The sequence below is a fragment of the Rhinopithecus bieti genome, unplaced genomic scaffold (assembly GCF_001698545.2).
Source record: "Rhinopithecus bieti isolate Rb0 unplaced genomic scaffold, ASM169854v2 scaffold_72114, whole genome shotgun sequence".
In the NCBI taxonomy this organism is placed as follows: Eukaryota; Metazoa; Chordata; class Mammalia; order Primates; family Cercopithecidae; genus Rhinopithecus; species Rhinopithecus bieti.
The window spans coordinates 36801-60749 of NW_016826706.1; the positions used below are offsets into that span (position 1 = coordinate 36801).

The 23949-nt window shown below is 43.6% G+C and overlaps 1 long non-coding RNA gene across 1 annotated transcript in view; it reads right to left on the minus strand.

Moving 5' to 3' along the window:
- Positions 1-23949, minus strand: part of LOC108523046 (uncharacterized) — a 63553-nt gene that overhangs the window by 9401 nt on the left and 30203 nt on the right. The window contains exon 2 of the long non-coding RNA XR_001883680.1: positions 13915-14082. This is a non-coding gene — a long non-coding RNA (uncharacterized LOC108523046). The remainder of the gene's footprint in view (positions 1-13914; positions 14083-23949) is intronic.

Below are 23949 nucleotides of genomic sequence, written 5' to 3' on the forward strand. Positions count from 1 at the left end.
TTGGTGGGACTGTAAACTAGTTCAACCATTGTGGAAGACAGTGTGGCAATTCCTCAAGGATCTAGAACCAGAAATACCATTTGACCCAGCCATCCCATTACTGGGTATATACCCAAAGGATTATAAATCAGGCTGCTATAAAGACACATGCACACGTATGTTTATTGCGGCACTATTCACAATAGCAAAGACTTGGAACCAACCCAAATGTCCATCAATGATAGACTGGATTAAGAAAATGTGGCATATATATACCATGGAATACTATGCAGCCATAAAAAAGGATGAGTTTGTGTCCTTTGTAGGGACATGGATGCAGCTGGAAACTATCACTCTCAGCAAACTATCGCAAGAACAGAAAACCAAACACCGCATGTTCTCATTCATAGGTGGGAATTGAACAATGAGAACACTTGGACACAGGAAGGGGAATATCACTCACTGGGGCCTGTTGGGGGGTGGGAGGAGGGTGGAGGGATAGCATTAAGAGATATACCTAATGTAAATGATGAATTAATGGATGCAGCACACCAACATGGCACATGTATACATATGTAACAAACCTGCATGTTGTGCACATGTACCCTAGAACTTAAAGTATTAAAAAAAAAAAAGAGAAATCATAGGCACATACAACTTGCTTTTAGATCAAAATTTCTCTCCCCCTCCACACACCCCAGTCCTACTCTCCAGAGGTATCTGTTACTTCTTATATATCTTAAGATATTTATGTGAATTCATAATACATATAAACACACAGAATCATATTGCCAGACTCTTCTTTTCCACTTAATGTGTCAGAGCTTTTGTAATAGTCCAGATAGTTCTACTTTATTCTTTCTAATGGCTGAATACTAGTTCATTTTATAGGTGTGTTGGTATGAACAACTACTTAATGATAGATCTTTAATGCTTTTACAGTGCTGCGATGAATGTCATATTACACATATATTTATCTGATCAAATTGCTGGAGGCAAAGGCATATACATTTAGATTTAGCATTAAACTACCCTTCAAATATTTATTGCAGCAATTTACATTTTCAATCATATATGCAAGTGCATGTTTTTCCATATCCTTGTTGGCATTATTTTTTGTTTGTTTTGCTTTTGTTTTGAGACAGGGTCTCGCTCTGTTGCCCAGGCTGGAGTGCAGTGGCGTGATTTTGGCTCACTGCAACCTCCGCCTCCCTGGTTCAAGCAATGCTTGTGCCTCAGCCTCCCAAGTAGCTGGAATTACAGGCACGTGCTACCATGCTCGGCTAATTTTTGTATTTTTAGTAGAGACGGGGTTTCACCATATTGGCCAGGCTGGGCATTAGGTTTTAATTTTTGCTAATCTGATGACAGATTTGATTTATTTTTCATAATCATGAGAGATTAAGCATATTTTCATGTGCATCAGACTCTTGTATTTAAGATTCACCATTGCCTTTCTCTTGTAAGAAAACTAAGGCATTTTGTGAAAAGTGAAATCCAGTGTATGACATACTGTATAGTCAAAGATCTTGAAATATAATTGGTGGCTTAACTATCACTTCCCACCTTAAACATTCCTCCTCTTTAGAGGTGAAAAAAATACTTATATTAAATGTACTGAAAATAAACATTAAATACTGTCTCTCTAACCTCTTTTGTTCATTAACAATTCAAAATAAAATAATGAGTTTTGCTATGGCTTTATATTTCCTTAAAATATTAATGAAGATTCACAATTTGGGAAATATAATAATGTCACTTGATTCTTAAAAGAATTGTATCTTAGTCACCAAGCTAAACACAGCAAGAAAACAATGACAGTATCACTTGAAGTTTGTCCCAGTGTATTGTTAACCATGTAATCAGCCACCCTTAAGTTAATTTCAGCAGAGTGTCAAGGAAATTCATAGAGCAACCATCAAAGCACATTAAGGGAAAGTGCTAAAACACTGGACAGTAAGAACAGTAGCAGGAGAGCATGTTATTTAACCTTGAGATAATAAAATACAGAAGTGAGAACCCTTGTGAAATTTTTGTTTGGGTAACAAGATCATTAATACTGTTAATGGATAAACCAAACTCTAAAATATTTTAAAGTTTACTCTGAACCAAGGTGATTTCAGCCTGTCTTAAGGAGTCCTGAGAAAGTGCACCCAAGGCAGTCAGATTATACTTTGGTTTTATACGTTTCAGGGAGGCAAGAGTGACAGGCAAAGATATAAGTCAATACATGGAAGGTATCCTTTCATTCACACTGAAAATGCAGGATAGCTGGAAGGAGTGTGGGGGTTTACTGCTTATAGGTGGATTCAGAGATTCTTTAATTTGCAATTGGTTAAAGGAGTAAGGCTCTATCTAAAACTTGGCATCAACAGAAAGGAATGTTTTAAGATAGGGATGCTATGTAACAAGATTAATGGCCTGCAGGTGTGACTTAACGCTTGCCTTGCATGCCCTCAGGCCTTGTTTAAAATTTGGTGTCTTATTGCCACAAAGAGAGTTTTGTCTTAAAATATCTATTTTAACATTAATGCTGGTCAACTGTTGTGCCTAAACTAATGTATGTCCGACCTCTCTTCCCATTATGGCCGAGAACTCAGTTTAAGGTTTCTCTGGCAGGGTCCCCTTGGCCAAAAGGGGGTGTGTACAGCTGGTGAGGGACTTAAGATATTATGTTTAGTTTACAATACTTTATAGATTTTATACTTGTGGTATACTGTAAAGTTTACAGAATAAAATAAGCAAGAGTTCTATAGTACACTTGAAATAAACATCACATTATATCTTTTACAGGCACAAAGTTTCTAAAGATTCAAGCAAGTTTAGTCAACCTTCATTTATTAGGACTACTTCAAGTATGCCAGCTTACAAACAAGAAGCATCCTACAAATGGTTCTTACTACATAATTCTTAGACTGAGTGTATTTATACTTTGAAAAGTCATACGAATGTTAAGATGTCAATTTTACATCACTGCTTGGTGAAACTTTTTGTCTTCCTTCATGATTTCTTCAGTTTTTTTTTTTTTGTTTTGTTTTGTTTTTTTTTTTTTAGCAGACAAGACTTTGTAAAAAGTGTGAATCTAAATATAGCTTATCACCTGGTAAAAGCTGCAGCATTTCATCAGCAGTTAACTTGATCATCAGCCATCTTTCTACCCCTTCTAATGCAAGATCCAAGCAAAATTTTTGCAAGTCAGAGAGCGGCAAAGAATAAGTCTTATTTCATAAAACTGTGTGGGTGCCAAATTTCTTCAAGTATAAAACTTTCAGTTGTTGCTGATGGAGATGACCACTGGCAGCCCACCACCTTGGCCAAGTTGGAGTAGATGGCCGGTGGCTCCCACAGGCAGCAAAGGAAGAAGCCTGTGTCAAAATGGCTGCTGCTGCTGTGCTCCAGTAATGCAGCACCCAGATGTCAGATGTGCAGTTGAGGTGTACACACAGGTGTAGGAACTGATGCAGGTCATAGTTGATACAGGTGCACAAGGTGGCCAGGCCCAGTGGTGGCATAAGGCATGGCCATGGTGGGGTGCAGGCTCCTCTGACCAGGGTCTACCAGGGAGTCCCTGGGCTGCCTACATGTTTTTCCATAAACTGCTTATTCATATCCTTTACTTATTTTTCTTAGGTTGTATCTTGTTATTAACATCTATTTGTATGATAATTAGTCCTTTCATTTGTGGCAAAGGTTTTGTAATTAGCTTTTGGAGAGGCATTTTCATAGATATTATACAATGGTTTATATAGCCAAACAATAATTTTGTCTTCTGGACTGCTAGCTGCCTTAAACAAGTTTGACTTCTTAGTATGAATAAAAATTGTCTTTGAAGTTCCTGGAGGAACTAGCAGTTGTGTTTGCAGAACCTGAAACAGCAAGCCTCAAAAGCCACAAACAAAAGAGGCAAAAGGAGGTCAACAAATGCCCCAGTTTTCTGAAGAGAAAGATTCAAGGAAAGTCAGGCTAATTTATGTTAGTTCTGAGCAAAGTTATAGAACTGATTACTAAGCCATCAGGTTCAGGAACAATGATCAAAGGGCATGTGGCCACCAGGAAGAAGTCATGCCAAATTCAGTTAGCCCCTACTTTTGTTAAGATCTCTGGCCACATGAATCAGAAGATTGTCATAGGCTTAGAACTTCTGGGTTTCAGCAATGCATTTGATAAAGTATCTCAAGACTTTCCTGTGGACAAGGTTGTTAGCCAGATGGTTGAACAACTATATCCAAAGAGATTAATTAATGAGTCAATCAAACTGGAGGGCTCCCTAAAGGCCAGGGCTCTCTGAACTTGATCACATCTTAATGTTATCATTGATTTGGGTGAAGGCACAGAAGACTACTTATCAGATTTACAGGGTACATGAGGCTGGAAGAGCAAGTTAATACAAGGACACACTGGAATCAAGATATAAAAAGATAACTGACAGCTTGAAACAGGGTTAAGAAGGGTAACTGTAAAATCCCATACTTTTCTAGGGGAAACAATGTGGATAAACAAAGCTTGGGAGAGATAATGAGTCAAAAGCGGTCATTTATGTGTAAAGAGACATGCAAATTTAAGTTGTGCCTGGTTGCCAAAGGAGTCCACACCCAGGTTTTGAGCTGCCTGGCTGGCTTCTGGCTCAGATGCAAGGCTGGAGCAGTTTTCTCTGCTGTAGCTTTGGATTTCATGATTTTGAGATTTGTGTTCAAAGTCACCTACATCTCCCAAAGTCTCCAGGAAGAAGAGGCACCTGTCCAGGTGGCTTCTGACCTTGCTTGCCTTCTGACACCTGCATGGTGGGTATTTGCCAACTGTGCCCTGGGCCTATGGCCTTTCAGTCTAAACTCATACTGGTAGAGCTCCTAGAGGTCATCAAGCATAATTGTCTTCATGTTACAGCCTGAGAAGTGGAGGCCCAGAGTGGTGTGGCGAGCACGGGAGAGGATGATGGCAAAACCTAAGGTCACATGGCAAGTAAGCAGTAAAATGTTCCAATTCTCAGCACAGGCATATCTCCACCCAGCCTCTTTTCCCTCTCGTTGCTCTCTCTCAGGTAAGGCAAGCCCCCAGGAGTAGGACAGTATGGAAGGAAACACTTGGTCCTACCAGATGGACTCCTTTCCCAGGTCCTGAGTAGGGAGAAGCATGAAGGCCTTGCCAAGCTTTAGAGATTTAGAAGCTGCCTCCTTGGTCCAAGACTGAAGAGATATGAAAGGCCCTCCAGAGGGTTCCATCATCTCCAATCTCCATCAGGTCACCAAGTCCCCCTGAATGAATATACAAATGCAGCTTTAAGATGAGCCCCCAGGGCCAGGTGTGTTGGCTCACGCCTGTAATCCCAGCATTTTGGGAGGCTGAGGTGGGCGGATCACCTGAGGTCAGGAGTTCGAGACTAGCCTGGCCAACACGGTGCAACCCCATCTCTACTTAAAATGCAAAAATTAGCCAGGTGTGCTGGTGGGTGCCTGTAATCCCAGCTACTCGGGAGGGTGAGGCAGGTGAATTGCTTGAACCTGGGAGGCGGAGGTTGCAGTGAGTCGAGATCGCACCACTGAACTCCAGCCTGGGAGACAGAGCAAGACTCTGTCTCAAAAAAAAAGAAAAAAAAAAAAAAAAAAAAAAATGAGCCCTAATCCCTGGTCAGCTTGCTATCCCTAAGACCTCTCCTATGTAGAACTCCTGGAACTGCTCCCCCATTATACTTCTTCAAGACATTCTTCTCCTTGTTCCCACTCTTGGGAGTTCCAAAGATATTTGAGGGCCTGGTACTGACCCAGTCACAGAGAAGTCCTTGTCTTCTCAGCTTCAAGGGATAAGCAGGGTCCAGAATTTCTCTCCAGCACAGCCTGGATTAAGGAGTTATTGCTGAGGCTGGCTGGGAAGGCAAATGGCTTCTAAAGGAAGCAGACCTTCTGTCCCTTCAGGCATCCTTTTCTGTGGCTGGAGGCCACTCACATCACACAATACACCCAGGGCCACAGGGTATTCTGCAACCTTCAGAATTAGCTTGTCACAGGAACCCTCACATCATAAACACACACACACACACACACACACACACACACACACACACACACACACTCTCCCAAGTCATCCCTCAGGCCCTAGCACAGGTGCTTCTCAGTCCTCCCTGCCAACCTTACAGATGTCTGAAGGCATCGTTAGCTGAAGGAAGGTTCCATTTGCTCAGTCAACTTCTGGCGCTGCGCTTAGCAGCCCCCAACAAATGTCATCTCCAGCCACTTCCTGCCACCCTCAGCAGCCCAGAGTGCCCTTTCAGTTCAGGGATAGCCCAGCTGCCTCATCTTCCTCCATTTCCACCCTCTGTGGCATCTACTTCTTGCTTCCTTTCCTCTTTTTGTACCTGTCCCATCAGCTCCACATCTACTCACAGCTCCGAAGTCATTTCCCAATTCCCCATGCTCCATCTGTCTGCTGGGGAAAGGGTGCACCAAGGCTTATTTCCAAATTCTTCTGACTTATTACCTCGGGCTTTTTAGAGCCTCAGTGTACTCCATATAAAATGACTTCTGCTTTATCCAGCATCTAATATCCTATCATTTTAGGATATTAGGAACTGCTTCTGCAGTTCCAAAATCTAAATAAGTTGTTGACATGCATTAGGTGCCTATCACATGCCATGCTCTGCATCACAGGCAGTATCTCATTCATGCCTCCTGAAACCTTGAGAGGTGGTAACATTAGCAGCTCTATTTTACCCATAGGGAAACTGAGGCAGCGCCGAGAGGTTACATAACTTGCCTAAGATGAGTGAGCTGGCCCCTGGAGAACAAGGCTGAAGCCAAGTGGTGGTGTGGCTCAGAGTCCACACCCAGCACCTGCATATCACAGTGTGGTTCAGAATCCATGAAGGTTTCAGAGTTACTTTATTTGTGCTGATCAGGATTAGGAGGCCTAGAAGATTAGAGGAAATTCTTCCTAACAGCTCTGAGGTCAGGGGAGTGATGATCTCCCCTGGTATCAGAGGACTCCCCAGAACACCAGCATTGCCCATCCCAATTTGTTCCAAGGACACAATAAGATAATGGACTTCCAACCCAATAGGAGAGATTTGGGTCAGGCAAAAGTATTAAGTTATTTTCACTTTTGAAGTTAAAAGATCAGAAGTTTCTGATAGGCTTTAATGAAAATAGTCTTCCCTGGGACCCACTCAGTCCAGCTGCTCAGAGGCAGCCACATTTAATGTTTTTAGGCACTCCTTCTGGTATTTGCTTTTGTCTTTCTAGATGATGTGCTCTTGCTGCTGTTTCTTTACTCACCAATTTTTAGTTATTTTCTACTGATTTGGACAGAATTTGACAAGATCTGTACAAATATCCTGGGAGTGACAGTGGAAGAATGTCTTCCTAGAGGAGAGAGGTTGAGGGCCCAGGAATAGGGGATGGCTCTTTTGTATGAGGGGAAGAGGGACAGTTCTACTGAAGAGCAGAAGACAGCCAGGGAGTTTCTGGCTCCAACCTTCAAGCACACTGTGTCCCATGGATTCTTCCAGGACTTTGTGAGACAATCTTTTTCCTCTTAGCATGGATAGCAGGCCATGTCACTGACACCTCCAGGCCTGCCTAAGGTGTGTTTGCTTGCCTCACTCTACCCGGAGTCCCCTATCTGCTTCTTTCTCTTTCGTCTAAAATGCTACCTCCAGCTATAGCTCAGTGTTACTCTCTTACGGGGAGCCTCCTTGGCATGGCTGCCCTTCCCTTTCCTTCGGTTTCTGAAGGCTGGGCCATGGGAACAGCACGTTTCATACTTCTTGGTCCTCTGGCAACTCAGGGGTCTACATCTGGCTTCTCAGGTTAGCTACTGAGACCGCAGAATGCAAGAGCCTATCAGATGTCCCAACCAGCACCTGTAGTCCTGAGCTTAGCCCTGGCACATGTAAGAGCTCAAAACTTAGGGCTCTGGTAGTTATGGTTTCTATTAGAGGACCTGCAGCAGGGAGAAGACAAAGTTAACTCGGCCTTACCTGAGACCACAGCCCTGCTATAAGTTTCTGAACAGAATAAAATATTCAGGTAGCCCTTCACAGTTAACAAAGCACTTTAACAACCTTGTACATTACGCATTTATCAACATTCCAACTTAAAGATGACTTAAATCAGGTTCTGAGAGGCCTTCCAGAAGTCTTACCACTAGAAGGAGCAGAGTTGGCCAAGAATACCAAGTTTTTACATTCTTTCCTCTGTCCTTGGGCCCTGCCAAGTCTCAGCCTCACACACAGAAGAGGCAAGTGTTGAGCAGAGGCTGCTCAGGGAGGTTGCCAGATAAAACAGGACAATGTTCCCTGTCCCTCCAGAATGACATGAGACAAAGGGCCAGCTGCTTTCCTCTCACTCACTTGGAGCTCCATCAGCATCCAGGGATTCACGAAGCTCCTACTGTGTGCTGTGCACATGGTCATCAGTAAAACCAATAATGTTTCTGTGCTCAGAGTTTACCATCTCAAGCAGTACACAGTCTCTTTCTCAACTCTTCTCATTAGCAGTCACTCATCATGGTACCCTATATAGGAGTCAAAGTCAGAAAAGCCCAGATTGTCAGCCCCAGGAGCTGGCTGCTCACCAGAATTGCCTGCTTGGGGACTGCTCGACTAGTCTCAACTCCTGTTTTATAAAATGGGAAGATGGAGTCCACTGTCACACAGAGGTTGGGGTGGCCAAGCCAGGGGCAGCCTCCTGAATCTTCCTGGCGTGACCTCCAGCAGCAGTCATGTTCTCAGAATTGATTACACAGCTAAGGGTCAGGCCAGCACACTAGGGCAGTGAGGAAACAGCCCATCAGGAAACAAAGATGGGGCAGGGGTGGGTGGCACGGAAGGGCTGGTTGTGGTGGCATATGGACCAAGGAAAATGAAGGGAGTAGGCAGAGCTGGGCATGAAGAAACATACTATGCTGAAAGGTTCAGTGCTAGGTACCGACTACAGGGGCTACTAAGAACAGGGTTGCATTGGGAAACAGACACCAGGCTGAGCAGCAGGATGCTATTCATGCTGAGGAGTTAGGATGGGCTCTGGGCCCTCATCATTAACCTGCTAAGACCTCTAGACAAGAGAGTAGAGCCCAGTCGTGACTGACAAGGTAACTGACAGATCTCAACAAAGTAGAACAGCCAACTCAGGCTGATCACCTGCTTCTCCCACTGCCTGGCCACTTCCGACAAGCAGAATTGCATCTCTGGACTCGGGTTCCCAGCAAAGCCCGGGAGAGGCCTGGAAGCTGTTCTATAAACACACAAACCAGGGACAATTAAGTTTCTCCACTGATGCTCTTTCAACTACTCTCTGTGGCCATTAAATGGGTGAGAGAGTGACAAATAGTATTAGATTTGCCTCAGGTCTCATACAGTACAGAGAGGGTCTCATACAGTACAGAGAGCCCCATCTTCCTGCTGCAGTCTCCAGCTTACCTCCAGGGAAAGCGCAGCTTAGTAGGGACCACTTCTCCACCCACTGGCTGTAGGCCAGGCTCACCTCACCCTTTTTCATTTTGCAAATTCTTCCTGAGTATCTCCTCTGTGCCAAGGCCAAGAGGTAGAGAAGACCATGGTGGGGCTTGGACTGTCCTCCTCTATACTTGACCCAACCCTTTCTCCACCAAGTCAAGTTTATCCAAGACTGCATCTTCCCAGAAGCCTCAGCCCAAGACCAGCTCATATAGCCCTGACAATCCCTGCCACCCAGTCTCCCTGTCATGGTGGAATACTGATCTTCCCAAAGATATTCACATACTAATTCTTGAAGCCTGTGATTGTGTTACCTCGCCTAGCAAAAGAGACTTTGTAGATGTGATTAGGCGTAGGATCCTGAGATGGGGAGACCATCCAGGCAAGCCCAATGTAATCAAGAGGGTCCTTATAACTGAAGGAGAGGAGCAATTCAGAAACAATGTGACAAAGGAAGCAGTGTTAGAGTGATGCAGCATGACTAAGACTCTACCAACCACTTCTGGCTTTGAAAACAGAAAGGGGTCATGAACCAAGAGATGTAGAAGAGCTCTAGATACTGAAAAAGGCAAGGAAACAGGCTTTCCCCTAGGGCTCCATAAGGGACAGAACCCATTTCAGACTTCTCATCCCCAGAACTATAAGGTAATAAGTTTGTGCGGTTTTAAGCCAAGTCTGTAGTAATTGTTATTTTCCTATTGCTGCAAGTTACTAACACATACCTTATGACCAGTTCTATGCTCCAGTCAAACCAGTCCACCTACAGCTGTATAAGTCATCCCATTTCACATCTCCCTGCCTTTGTACATGTTGTGCCCACCACCTGGGATGCTGTTCCTGGCTACTTAATATCTTTGATCCAGCACCTTCTCAATAAAGGCTTCCAATTTCCCTTGTGTGGACAGCTTCATGCTTGTGCCTCCACTGTACTTGACTGTTCTTCTCACTGGGTGCTGTTCACTTTTGCACTTGGTGTGAACTGTAAGTAGGGAGTTTCATCTACTTTCATAACCCCAAATTCTCTTGTATATGGTAGCTTAGTGAACATTTGCAAAATGACTATAAAATGACCTACTCTGTTTTGTGCAACCTCTGCACAGAAGCAGTTGAGCAAGGTGGTTGAAAGTATAAGTTCATGTCATTTTTTTTTTTTTTTGACACATATTCTCACACTGTTGCCCAGGCTGGAGTGCAATGGCGTGATCTCACCTCACTGCAACCTCCACCTCCCAGGTTCAAATGATTCTCCTGCCTCAGCCTCCTGAGTAGCTGGGATTACAGGTGCCTGCCACCATGCCCAGCTAATTTTTGTATTCTTAGTAGAGACGGGGTTTCACCATGTTGGTGAGGCTGGTCTAACTCCTGACCTCGTGATCCCCCCACCTCGGCCTCCCAAAATGCTGGGATTACAGGTGTGAGTTACTGTGCCCGGCCCAAGTTCATATCATTTTATATCAAAAGACTAAAATCTTGATCTTGTTAGTATTCATGCTGAAGTATATAGGGGAAGTATACAGATGTCTGCAACTTGTTTTGAAATGCATCAAAAGTGAGACTGATAGTTATGGGGATGTATAGATAAGTGATAAAATAAGTTCTTTTAGTGTTAATGGTATATGAGTATTCAGTATAAAATTTTGTCAGTTGGGTTATGTTTTTTTCCACAAGCTATTGGGGAAAATGTGTATATCCTGGGACTAGACAGTCTGAGAAACTCTTGGTGCTACCACTTTCCAACCACATGAACTTAGGCAGATTACTTCTCTCTCTCTAGGCCTCAGTTTCCTCATTTATAAGATGAGGGAATAGTACCTTCCATATGGTTGTGAGGACCAGGTGAGTTAATGCATGGGAAGTATTCAAAAGCACCCTACATGCCAAATAAGTGTTAGCAGCCAGTCACCTCTTGACAAGCCCCACCTTTCCTTCCTTTTCACCCTCAGGAGCGTCACAGAGCTAGGCATGGGGCAGATACTTGGAAGTTTACTGGTGGCCTGGTGAAAGGCTCTCTTGGAACAAGAAGTTGGGGGCAGAGGGAAGAGAAGAGAGTATCTGACAGTCGGCCTGTCTTCTTCCTCAATCTGAAGGAAGAGAGAGTCCTTTGGACTTGACACCCATAGCACATGCTAAGCACTTCTGCCAGATTTCATCCTTAGAAGGAAGGTGCCTCAGAGTTCCAGGCACAGGGAATAGTCCAAAAGCCATAAAGGTGTGAGACAGCTGCTTCTAGAAGCAAATTATTGGAGATAACCAGGGCTCTGCCAAACAGCATCTGAATTATTAGGAGCCAGGGCTGTCAGAGGAAAACATGTTGATGTATGCTTAGAACAATTACACTTGAAATATTAAGGATGGATAAGAGGGAAATAAAAATGGAAGCCCAGAGGCTAACTGGGAAGCTCTTGTGGTAATCTAGGGTAGACATGAGAGGCAGTGGTGTACAGTTGATGTATATCAAGTCTACAAAGGGGGTTCTCACTCAACACCCTATCTTGTACTACACCAAGTCTGACACTCAGGTTCATACCATGGCTGTTAGGCTCCATCAGGCCCCTTTAGCCTACCTGGTACGGAGGTCAAAGACAGAAGCAATGTCAATCTGTCCCTGTCCCACAGGCCTCAGTAGGTGCTTAGTAAGTTTGGGAGATTTAGAAAAGCACTACTGGATTAAGGGCAAGCAGAGCATTTTCTTGGATGTTCCTAATGGGCGAGGAAAAGGATCCTGGATTCTTATTATGCAAGCTGTCCATAGCCCCTAGGAGTCCTAGAAGGCTTCAAGGAAGGACATAGGACCAGACTGGACCACTCTGTTCTCTCTGGGAGAACTCAACATCTTGCACTCAGGACTTAAGCCATGTAGGAAAGACACACAAGAATAGGCCTCTGGATCAGAGGTACCCAGTGGCCCAGAATGGTCAGGGGTTAGAGGGGGACCAAATTCATACAGCGCCTGGTGGGCTTTCTTCAGATAAAAAGTAAAAGGCAGAGTGCTGAACCAGGTGGAAGGGGGAAGGGGATTCCTGAGCACCGCCAAGTATGAGATCAGCAAGACAGGGGAATCTAAAAGAAGATGCCTTTGGAATAAGAAAGCCAAGATCATCTACTCATGTAGGAAGGGCTTATGAGAAGGTCTAGCCATGATCCTACAGATGCTGCCCATATGTAAGTAGGAAGGCTAACAAACTAAGAGGAGCCAGCTTTTAAGGTGAGGGTATAAACTTAAGGGGGCAGACTGGGCCTTCAGTACATCTGGAGAATGAGACAGCCAGCAGCTTAATCAAGGCCAGATAACACGTATCCAAGGGTATCTTAAATGTTTTCACCCAGTGGCTGTGTCCGAAATAGACTCCATGTGATTTGAGCAGAAAAGGTGTTTAAGGAGTATACATCCCAGGGAATCACTCAGAACTAGAGAGCAAGACTCAGCCAGAAACACCCACAAGTCACAATCCAAAACAGCTTGAAGATCCTACTACTGCCATCCCCTAAGCATGAGCTTTAAGACCAGCCAAAGCAATTTTTAAAATAATTTGTTTCTATGGTAGGAAGACACTGACTCCTACCAAGACTCATATGCTTGCATGGAAAGGAGATACCTAGAGGGAATATTTAAGTCTACAACAAGAAGAAAACTAGATGTTCACTACAGTCCACCCTTCTTTTTACCTAATATCTATTCTTCCCATACTTCAAGAAGTGATGCTACTCAGATACACAAAAATCAACTGCTCCCCATCACACCGCAAATTTGCTGTCTTCCATTCTAATCTAGTATTAGGTGATGCTCATTCCGTTTTTAGGTCTATCCTAATCCTGTCCTGTGACCTGTGGACAAGAATATGCATTCTACCTTTCATAAAGCAGAGGTAAACACCAGTCACAAGAAAGATAAATGCAGATTAAAGACCTTTTATTATAACAATTATGAGGCCACTGTCATTTGTTTCCTTTCCCTTAATCAAACTAGCTAATTGGGTTATTTAGATGATGGAATGATCCAAACTTGTTACTGATGTAAATATATCCATTGGAGCACTGCTAGTGTAAGGCTGCTGTCATCTAATCTATTTCCAAATATCAGGAGGTTTACATGGGAGTTCCCTGGATTTTCTATTCCCACTCCCTCTATTGCGTTAAGATGATCTCATCTTTGACATGGTCGCCCCAGCCAACATTGTAATGCTCCCTTTACTTGTCTATTCAAAGGGTTAGAGACAAATGACCAGGGTCTATCTCTACTCCCACTTCAATGATAAAATTATGTTTCTTGGAAACATTCTTCCTTAAGTTAGTAAGGCCTCTGAACTAGCAGAGCCCAGAAACCCAAGAAAAGAAGTCACGTTATAAGGACTTTTGCTGTTACAGTGAGAGGAACCATGTTTGTTTTTACCGTTAAGTATCTGAATCCAAGCAGTCTGGGCAGGAGAGAGATAAATCACAGTAGTCATTGGTTCAGAACATATACCACACCCGCTATGACAGTACTTCACCTTCTCAAAGCAGCGAATCCCAGGAGATACTATAATGAAGTTTCAGAGCACTTTCTAGCATTCTAGAGTCAGTGACTTCTGAGAGATGAGGTACATGATAACAGATTCCATCGGCTTCAGCCTATTGATTCACTTGTGCTGAGAAGCGGGTTCCTTTGTCAGACAATGCTGTATGGGAAACAATGAACCTGAATGTTACATTTGAGTTCACCAATATTTTTTTAAACAAATTTGCCAGGAAAAGGCATAAATCCAAGTATCTTTTCTGGTAATGCCAAATGGTCAACACCCTCCCACTCCATGATAGAAATCCAATGAAGGGAACTCATCATCAGGTAGCTGGCTTGTCTTCCAAGTTTAAGGTGCCTTATCAGTGGGCCCCTGGTCACTGTTGCTGATAAGTTAGTTCAGCCTTTGTGAGAACTTTGAGTTGTTGGTCTCATGCATGGCCTTAATCTTGGAACCATGGCACCTCATCCATGAGCCCTTCAAGTACTGGGTGGCTAGGGAAGAAGCTGATCTAAGGGGAAGGCCACTTTGTTCATCTAAGTTAAGGCCTCCTCCAGAGCTGGGCCTTTGTTGGTGTTCACAAGGGATATCGCCACACTTGGGGTCCATTCTAAGGACCTCATCTGTATGCTCCTTCCCCAAACTTTCTTGTCACTAATTATATATCTTGCTCCTTCTAAGTCTATGACCAGCCTATGTGAACAGGTAAGAGCCAAACCTGGAGAGGTTAATGTCACACAAATGAAACTAGCCTTGCTGCCTTTGGCCACCTGATATCAGAGTATCTCTGCCCATGTTTAGGAATTATTTGCCCTTTAAGTCTTAGTGGGAAGCAGCATCCACTTGCCCTATAGCACATGAAATTTGAATTAATTATTTTCCTAATCTCTCTCGCAGGTAGAAGGTAGACATGTGACCCAGGCTTCGTTGACTAGATGAATCTTTCCTACACTTGGAAACCTTGCTCTGTTGACTGCTCTTCCCTCAGTAGCCAGGCAACTTGGAACCCTGATTGAAGCAGAGCTGCCTGGTAAGCCTCCCAGGCCAGTTTTAGGCTTTACCCGGCATATACCTCTAAACTATGGATGTTGGCCTTCTCATGATTTAATAACTCCAAGCCATGCCAAGTTGATGATCTATTGTTTAGATTGTACTGTATACAGTTCAGGGCTTTCCTATAGCCACCTGTCACTCACTACACTGAGCTCCTTAAAGACAGGAGCTAAGCTTTCTTTCTACCCCTGGCCGTGGCAGAAAGAGTGTCCATTATCTGCATATAGGATTACCATAGTAGGTAGATCCCCAGAAGTCATCACCTTTAGGTTGGAAAAGTAATCAGAACCCTAGGTAACATGTTCTAGGGTGATAAACTTGGAAGATCCGTGAGAGAAAATTTAAGGGGCCTTCTTTAGTAACTTCAGCTGTTGACTAAGCAGAATGAGGCAGGACAGAACAGCGAATAGAAATAACCATGACTAAACAGCAGTGACCCAGACTATGGACTGATTCAGGCTTTTATTCAATTAAGATCAAGCGCTTATCTGCTGTGATCTTCTGGAAGCTCTCTAGTCAAAGCGAACCCTTGGAGTCTCATCTCCTCTGGAAATGATGAAGCAATGCCAATGGTATTAAGAGGGTGTTGACCTTCTCATGATTTAATAACTCCAAGCCATGCCAAATTGTTGATCTATTGTTTAGGTTTTATTGTACACACACACACACACACACACAGAGCCATATGACAAAAACTTTTACGACATAAAAATTCTTGAGAAATCTGTGGAGTCTGCAAGTTTAGGAAAGAAGATCTGGGAAGAAAAAAAGAAGAGACTTGGACAAGTAAGTCACAGTCAAGTCCAGCTAAGAGGTAGCCACAAGTTCTAGTCACATTTACTCCTGCAAACCAGAACATGATACATACACAACTGGAGTGAAGTAGAAACCCGTCTGAACTAAACATACTTGGACCTTAAATGCCTTATCCTCTGGATTGTAAAGAACAAATTGACCAACCTCAGAACTCAGAGGCAAGAGAAGCAAAGCTCTAGAGCTTAGAAAAGAGAGCAGCCTAGCTGCGATCAGAATGGACCAGAGGAAAGGCCAGCTCCGGTGTGTGGCCTAGCAAGAAGGCCTTGTACAAGCAGGCAGAGTGCACCAACACCAAGGGCTACAGCTACCATTGTCTTCATACCCATGGTTGGCAGGAACGGAGGCCCCAGGTTGATAAGATGGTAAAGGCCCTGAAAACAAGTTTCCACCCATAACATTGAGTGGGCCAGGAGCTGGGATGCTCACAGCCAGGGCCCCAAGATGCTACCGCCTAGTCTGCTACCTTTAAAGGGGAAGGGGAGTGAGAAAAGCCACTGGGTAAAGTCCTGAGACTCACAGGTAGAAGCGAGGCCTTGCTTCCCATCTAGGTTCAAGAGCACACAAGTATTCTATACCTCAGCTCTCAGGAGGACCATCCCCCACTTGTGAGGTGAGATGAAGGGGGTATTTAAGATGACTCCTGGCATTTCAGGGATGCCTGCCTGAAGCCTTCAGTAGTATTCCAAGACATCTGCCTGGTCCCCAGCCTCAGATGTCTGAGGACAGATCTTAGGAGGCTTCTGTGGATTAAGGTCAACAGCCAGCTTCTAACCAGTCTAGTATTTAGCATTGCCAGTGACAATAATTGGGCAAGAGAAGAACTAGAAGGCTGATGGAAACCCTTCTCTCAGGAGCCTTACCATATCAAATAACCTTCTCTCCTACCTTCAGTTTTTCCACCACTGGGCTCTTTCCTTCCATGGCTATACAGGAGACTCTAGTTAAGTTTAAAAGACTTTCATCTCTCTACCCTGTGAGTTTTCTATCTGGCATCTTATTTTTCCACAGCTAAACAGCCCATACTCTTCATCTCAACACATTACCTACCCCAATCTGATGCTTATCCATATCTCTTGGGGTTCCTTGGGGGAAGTATCTTGGGGACTAAGAAGAACCCCAAGAGATATGGATAAGCATCAGATTGGGGTGGGTAAAGACTGCTGGCTACTAAGGTTCCTCAGTAGTCTACAAATAGCTAATCCCCAAAGGAAACATTTCTGTTCTCTTACTGGGCCTCATCCCCACCGATCCCCATTTAACACACATGACTTCTGTTTTGGAAACCCTAGCCTCCATGATACTTGCTTGCTGGCTGTCATCTTTCTCTACTGCTTAGTCTCCAAGTGTAAACTCTGGGCAGAGGAGGTAATGGAAGTTTGTAGCCTTTGTTTTTAGGTTCACTCCTCAGTTAATAACTTTATCTCAACATCCTGGATCTTTTGTTATCAACACACCAATGGCTGATCTCTAGCCAACACTCTGCTCTTGGTCTACCAGACTGATCTCTACCTGCCTGCTAGACATCTCCACCTGAGAACTGGGCAACTCAAACCAAGACTGCCCTAAACTGAGGGAATTTTTGCCTCTAAGTAATTCTAGAAGTGGGTCTGCTCAGATAATGTCATGTTGTCGACCTAAAGTTTACCATGAGGTAATTAAAAACTTCTACTTCTTTTCTGCCTTGACAAACACTGTTAAATCCTCTCCCAAACAACTCTCAAACCCATCCATCTTATCCCAGCTCAACTCCCAATCCCAAGTTCATCCTCTTGCCCAAGTAGCTGCAACAGTTTAACTAGTCACCTTGCAATTCTTTGTTTAGCCTTCCCAGCCAGTCTCTGTCCTATAGGCCTAGATCATCTTAAAGATGATCTTTAAAGATGTCAGTCTGATCTGGTCACTAGCCTACCTATTGCCTTTGCTTACATTCCTTCCATGGCTCCTGAGCATTAAACGCTATAGAACCAAATCTTTGATTTGGCCTAGAAAACTTTATGTGATCTAACCCTGACTTAAGCCTCCAGTGTTAACCTTGGCCACCTTCTCTACATTTGAAAGAGATCAGTTTTTTATCTATTATTCACATGCCTAAGTACCTTTAACCATAAGAGGTCACAAATAACTGTCAACCGAATTCCTAGGCAGTCTGACAAGTCATTGAGTCAGGAACATCCTGAAAACTAGGATAATAGAGTTGCCACAAAACATCCTGGTTTCTTCAAAGAGACTCATGAGGAACATAAGGGACTTTACCACTTAAATTTATCTTCTGGTAAGTCCTGTGGGTTGGGAAAAAATAAGACAAGCCCTTTCTCCTCCAATATTGTTGCAGGACTTTTCTTTAGTTCAGCTAAAGACACGGTCCTTGTCTGGCCCATGGCCATGAAAATTTAGGCTCGCGGATGGTTTGAAGGGTGAGTAAGACAGCTTTTTACTGGGTGAAAAGGAAGAAAAGGGGAAACAGGGACTCTCACTAGACCGAAGTCCCTGTTAGAGTGCTTCCCACTTGGCCATTCAAATCCCAGGTTCCACAAAGGAAGAGGAAGGGTAGGCTCCTCTCTGCTGCAAACATCATGAACTTCCAGACGCTCCATCTCAGTGGGCAGGCTGGTTGGAATTTCTTCAGGGACCCCCTCCCATCTGGGTGTCTCAATACCACCCATAGTTTTATTCTGCATTTGATAATGCTACGCCTTGACTTAGTATAGAACTTCTGTACTTAGATCAACTAACCCAGCCTTGCAAATGGCTGGACCCACTGGAGATGAGCTGGAACAGTGGGAACCTAAGGCTCTTTCCACCTTTTGGACACTGCAACCCATGATTAATATCATCCACCAGGAACCTAGGGTAGCTGTCAAAGTGTGTGATAAATTGGTCAATTTTCTGATAGGCACAAGAGAAAGCTACTCAGTTTTAAATCTTAAATGGATTAAACTTGGAAAAGAATCTATGATAGCTACTGGAGTGCCTGGGACACCCTCCCCAAAATATTTTCTTCAGCCTCAAAACATATGATAGGGAAGTTCTTTGACCCATGCTTCTCTCTATGGGCCAGAATATCCCCTCTCATTACTAGGTTGGGATCTAAGCTATATGCCCAAGTGACTTTCCAGAATGAATATAACTGAAGTCCTTCCAGAACATGCACCTTCTTTCCAAGCAGCCTTGATTGTCCCCTTTACTGTCCTTCAGGCCCTGCCTTCTGAAAGTTGAGGAGCTAAATCTGGAAGTATGGGCCACTGGGCATTCTTAATGGGCCTGTGTGGCACTAATCCATGTTCAGACCAGGAATGACAACCCCTGGATTAAACAGTATTTTCTAACGCTCCAGGCTAGAAGGGGTCTCCAACCCTTAGTCACAGCTTTTCTCCAATATGTGTTCTTCTGACCCTGTCATTCAAAGAGACATTGAAAGTACTGGGTATTCCTGACTTATGCAAACCTTCAAGGAGGACAGGGAATTGGAATATTAACTCAAGATGTTAGAACTTTAAAAACATCCTGTGGTCTGTGCTTTGAAACAGCTCAACATGATAACTAATGGCTAGCCTATCTGCCTAAGGGCAGTGGCTGCTACCTGTGACATGTTGCAGGAAGCTGAAAACTGACAGCGTATACTATGCATTATACTTTATCTTTGCTTGAGCAGAAAGGAGGCTATTGGTTAATTGGTTGGCCAACTGGGAAAGTACCAAGCAGGCTTCTAGAAAACCCAAATGTAAGTCTTAAGGCTGTTTCTAGTCTGAATCCTGTCACCCTACTACCAGGGAATCTCCAGCCTCCTCGTCATGACTGCATTAAAGTAATTGATCAGGTTTATTCCAGCAGACCAGACCTCAGATTTGCCATTGACAAAATCCAAAGATTGCTTCACTGATGGGAGCAGTTTCATGGAACAAGGAGTCAGAAGGGTCACACATGCTATAGTTACCACCCAGCACATAGATGAAGCACAGGCTTTGCCCCCGGACAGCCACCCAAAAGGTTGAGCTCATTGCTTTAACCAGAGCTATACATTTGGTTAAGGGAAAGAAAGTCAACATTTATATTGACTCTAAGCATGTTTTCCTAATATCCCATGCTCACTGGGTAATTTGGAAGGAAAGTAGGCCTTTTAAATTCTAATAATAAAGCATGGTCCTCAAATTCTTGAATTATTGGAGACAGTAAAAATGCACAAAGTAGCAGCAGTTATTCACCATCAAAGACACTGGACACCCATGTTGCATAAATAAATATTAAGACTGATCTAGAGGTGAAAAAGGCAGTCAGGGGATTCACTACTCAGACTGGCTCTTGTTCCTACTCTATTTGGATACCTATTACCCAGGATATTCAGAGTTTTATCTTAAAAGAGCTGAGCAGTGAGGGTCTTCTAAACTTGCTGATCATAAATGGCTTACAAATAATGAAGGAATAAGTTATCCTTCCAGAAACTTTAATTAGACCAATTCGTGAACAAATCCAAAGCACCCATTATAGTGGGAAGCGACTCTATGCTGGATATAGCCTTATCTTGTTGGGCCTAACTTGCAATGAACAATATAAACCGTAGTCCAAAGTTGTCCTATATGCTTGAAAAATAACCCAAAGCCCCAGGAAGGCACAAAAGTTCCCTTTAAACAAGGAAATCAATGGAAAGTAACTCATCCTACGGAATACTGGCAATTAGATTTCACAATAATGCCCTGAGCCTCTGTATATTTGATGCTGGTTTTTGTCAGTACCTTTATAGGTTGGGTTGAGGCTTGCCCCACCAAGACTGAGAAAGCTACTGAAGTTGCAAAGGCTATAATGAAGCAAATTCCTTGATTTGGGACTCCTACACATGCTCCAAAGTGACAATGGAGCTGTTTTTATAGCCCAAGTAGCCCAGAAAGTACTGTGGTCACTGAGTACTGATTGGAAACTGCACTTATCTTGGAGACCTCGAACTTCTGGGATGGCTGAAAGAATAAGTAGGACATTAAGGAAGTCTCTTTCTAAAGCTTCCCAGGAGACAAATGTTACCTGGGAAAAGGTCTTACCCCTTGCCCTGCTGAGAGTATGGGTACTCCCTAGAGGTGGGTTGGCTCTTAGCCCCTTTGAAATGTTATATAGGCGACCATTTCTCTGACCTGCAGACCCCCCATCTGAGGATTTTTCTTCCCAACAAAAGCTAAATCACATACAAAACAAAAATCAATTAGTCTGAGTTTGTTTCTGACAGATTAGTTCCCTTCTGACATGCCTCTCTACTCTGACACTGAAGGACGAAGCCTTGCTGAAAACCTGGTAATTCCAGGCTGAAGACTAGTTGCAACCACAATGGATTGATCCTTGAGTTGCTGCTGACTACCTTCTCATCTGTTAATATGGCCAGTGTTAAGCTGTGTATTTATCATATTTGAGAAAACCAGTCCCTCTGGGATCCCTCCAGGGGAAACAGTCATGGTCTTATAAACCTCTGACAGCCTTAATATTCAAAGCCCTGTCAAAGACTCTAGATAAGAAATCATGAAGGGAATATGCACTTTTCAGGTTATTGTTCTCTAGATCTTTCCTGCTTCTAGATGGGAAGGTAACTCATTAACTCATATTTCACAAACTCTTGCTCTATCAGTCAATGTATCCCACAGTTGACTTTTGGATAGGCTTAGGATTGTTCTTAAGCTCCCTAGGGGATCTCCTCCATGTTCTATGTTATTAATCACTTTAGTTCCAACAAGCCAAAAACTAGCCGGGTACTTGTGAGTACTTCCAGTTACAGGTATGTTTTCATTCTTCATTATCCCACGATGCCCCTTAGAATGAAGCAGCTAGAAAGATCAGTGACTAGATTCCCCATAATTGAAGACTAGATAAATAGAAAGGGAATGGAAACTGACCTACTTTTCTCATAGAGCTGATGTTTATAGTTTTTTTGAATGAACATAGAAACTGACCTTCCTGGTCTTAAAGTTTGAGCAACTTACATTTGTATAATCTGAGTTCCTTTCTCAGAAAACCTACTGTTAGGGCTCACAGATAGCATCAGAGAGCTAAAACTTTCTAGATCACTGTATCCAGACAGTGAGGCACCAGACTTCTTATCTGATCACTTGCTGCCCATTGACCAACTCTTCTTCCATAATCCCCCTCTCTAATTCCTGTTCTCCCACCTCTATATGAACCCATAACTTTAGCTGGTAAAGGGAACAGATTTAAGACTTGTCTCCCATCTCTCGGGAGACAACACCTGCAATAAAACTTTTCTCCCCTGGCAATACTCATTGTCTCAGTGAGTGGCTTTTCTGTGCTGTGAGCAACCAGACCTAGGCTGAATTTCTGGTGTTCAGCAACAGATCTTGCCCAGGTGGCACCACTAGCATGGCCACATGTAAACTGTTAGAACATGTCTATGTATCCTACCTGGTTGACTGAGCCATCCATCCTCAGGGACTGACAGGGAATTCTGGCATTCTGTCAACTCAGCTTGTTTTCCTAAGTCACCATTATACCCCAACCTATCGCCATCAGAAGCAAGAGCATGGGGAAGGCACAGCTGTTCAGAGCAGAACAGACTAGATCCCAGGGAAAAGACTGGTTTGACTCCTGGTTAGGGATATTTCTTGAACCAAGATTAATCCTTACCTACTACACCTATGCAGCTGCCTCTATTGCAGGGAAGGTACACGGCTTCATGCTCTAGCCAAGAGAATGAAGGTCACAGGATGTTGAATAATTCAAAAAACAAAGAGGGAAGTTAGCATCTAGCCAGGAGTATCAACCATGACAGTAACATAGGTTCTCACCCACACTTGTCCTACCTAGAACAGATGCTAGACAACATGCTGAAATATTGCTAAATGAGAAGACAGCCCCACATTGATAGTCCAATGTTAATTCAGTCCTTAGACTTCCAGAGCCTATTCAAGGATTGTCAAGACTGATTTTTGATAAACACTGACAAGTGAACTGACAGGAGAGGTTAGATGCTAAGTAGAGTAAGAATTTTGTCGGTATTAGGGAAAGTAGTAACTAGAAGAAAAGGACCTAGAAAAACATGCAGAGAAGGACACTGGTAAACACCTTCCATGTTGCTGGCTGTAACACTAGTCAAATAACCCAGAATTAAGGGATGTCAAGAAATTTCACCTAAGAAAGGACAGAATAGGTCAGGGGACCAGGACAATAGTCCCCATAAACAACCCCCCTTGTATACACAGAGCAGGGCAGCAAGCTAGAGTATAAGGAAGGATGTCCAGATGCTACCTGCTATGGGTCCCTTCCTGCTGTCCCCATCTTGGGTAAATAACAGAGATTCAAAGGAAAAGAGTAAGAGAAAAGCTATTTGGGCAGACCACACGAAAAATGCTACTGGAGCAGGGCTCTGCATTCACTATCAGAGGAAAGAGGCAAGGACACAGCATGGGGCAACCTTGACCCCCTATATACCATATATATACACATGAGGCTACTGGGCCTTCCTGATAAGCAAGACCCCCAGGCAACAATCCTAGGAGTCCCACCATAGCTTCTTGTTGTCTTAGAAGTTTCTATGCCCTGGGCCATAGAGTGGTCCTGGGTACTAAATGCCTGCCCCTTAATACTCTCCTAGGCAGTAGGTGGTCTATCTGCCTCATTATCCAGCCTCAGTCTCTCAGTGGAGTTCTGGTAATTCTCCATAGAATAGGAAGACCCTCAGTCAGCTCCTAGGCAGGCCATGGGGAGAGAATGATATCCTGAGCAGAAGTGAGCCCAGTGGCAAGTCAGAAGAAACTTACAAGGGTCTTCACCTCTAATAAGGTCAACACACCAACTCAAGTGGGCAAAAGATCTGTTTGAACTTCTAGCTGAATATGCCCCAAAGTCTATGTAACTGCCAAAGCCACATGCTGAATGAAGGCCGGAAGCAGCAACACTAAATGTATAGTGTTGGTTAACAACGTGTTTTTCTATAAAACATTCTGTTGACAGAAGAGTTAAGTGTTTTCCTTTAAAAATTCTAGTTCTGGGTCTACTTTGGCATTAAGCAGATAATCATTATGTTGATGATAAATGCAGAGTTTGCTCACTAGCTTAAGAATCCTTTGGAATACCAGTGGTGTTGTGTCTTCAGTTCATACTGAAGCAGACAAAGTCCATATTCTCTTCCTATATGCAGCCTAAAGGAACTTAGAAGGGGCCAGGTGC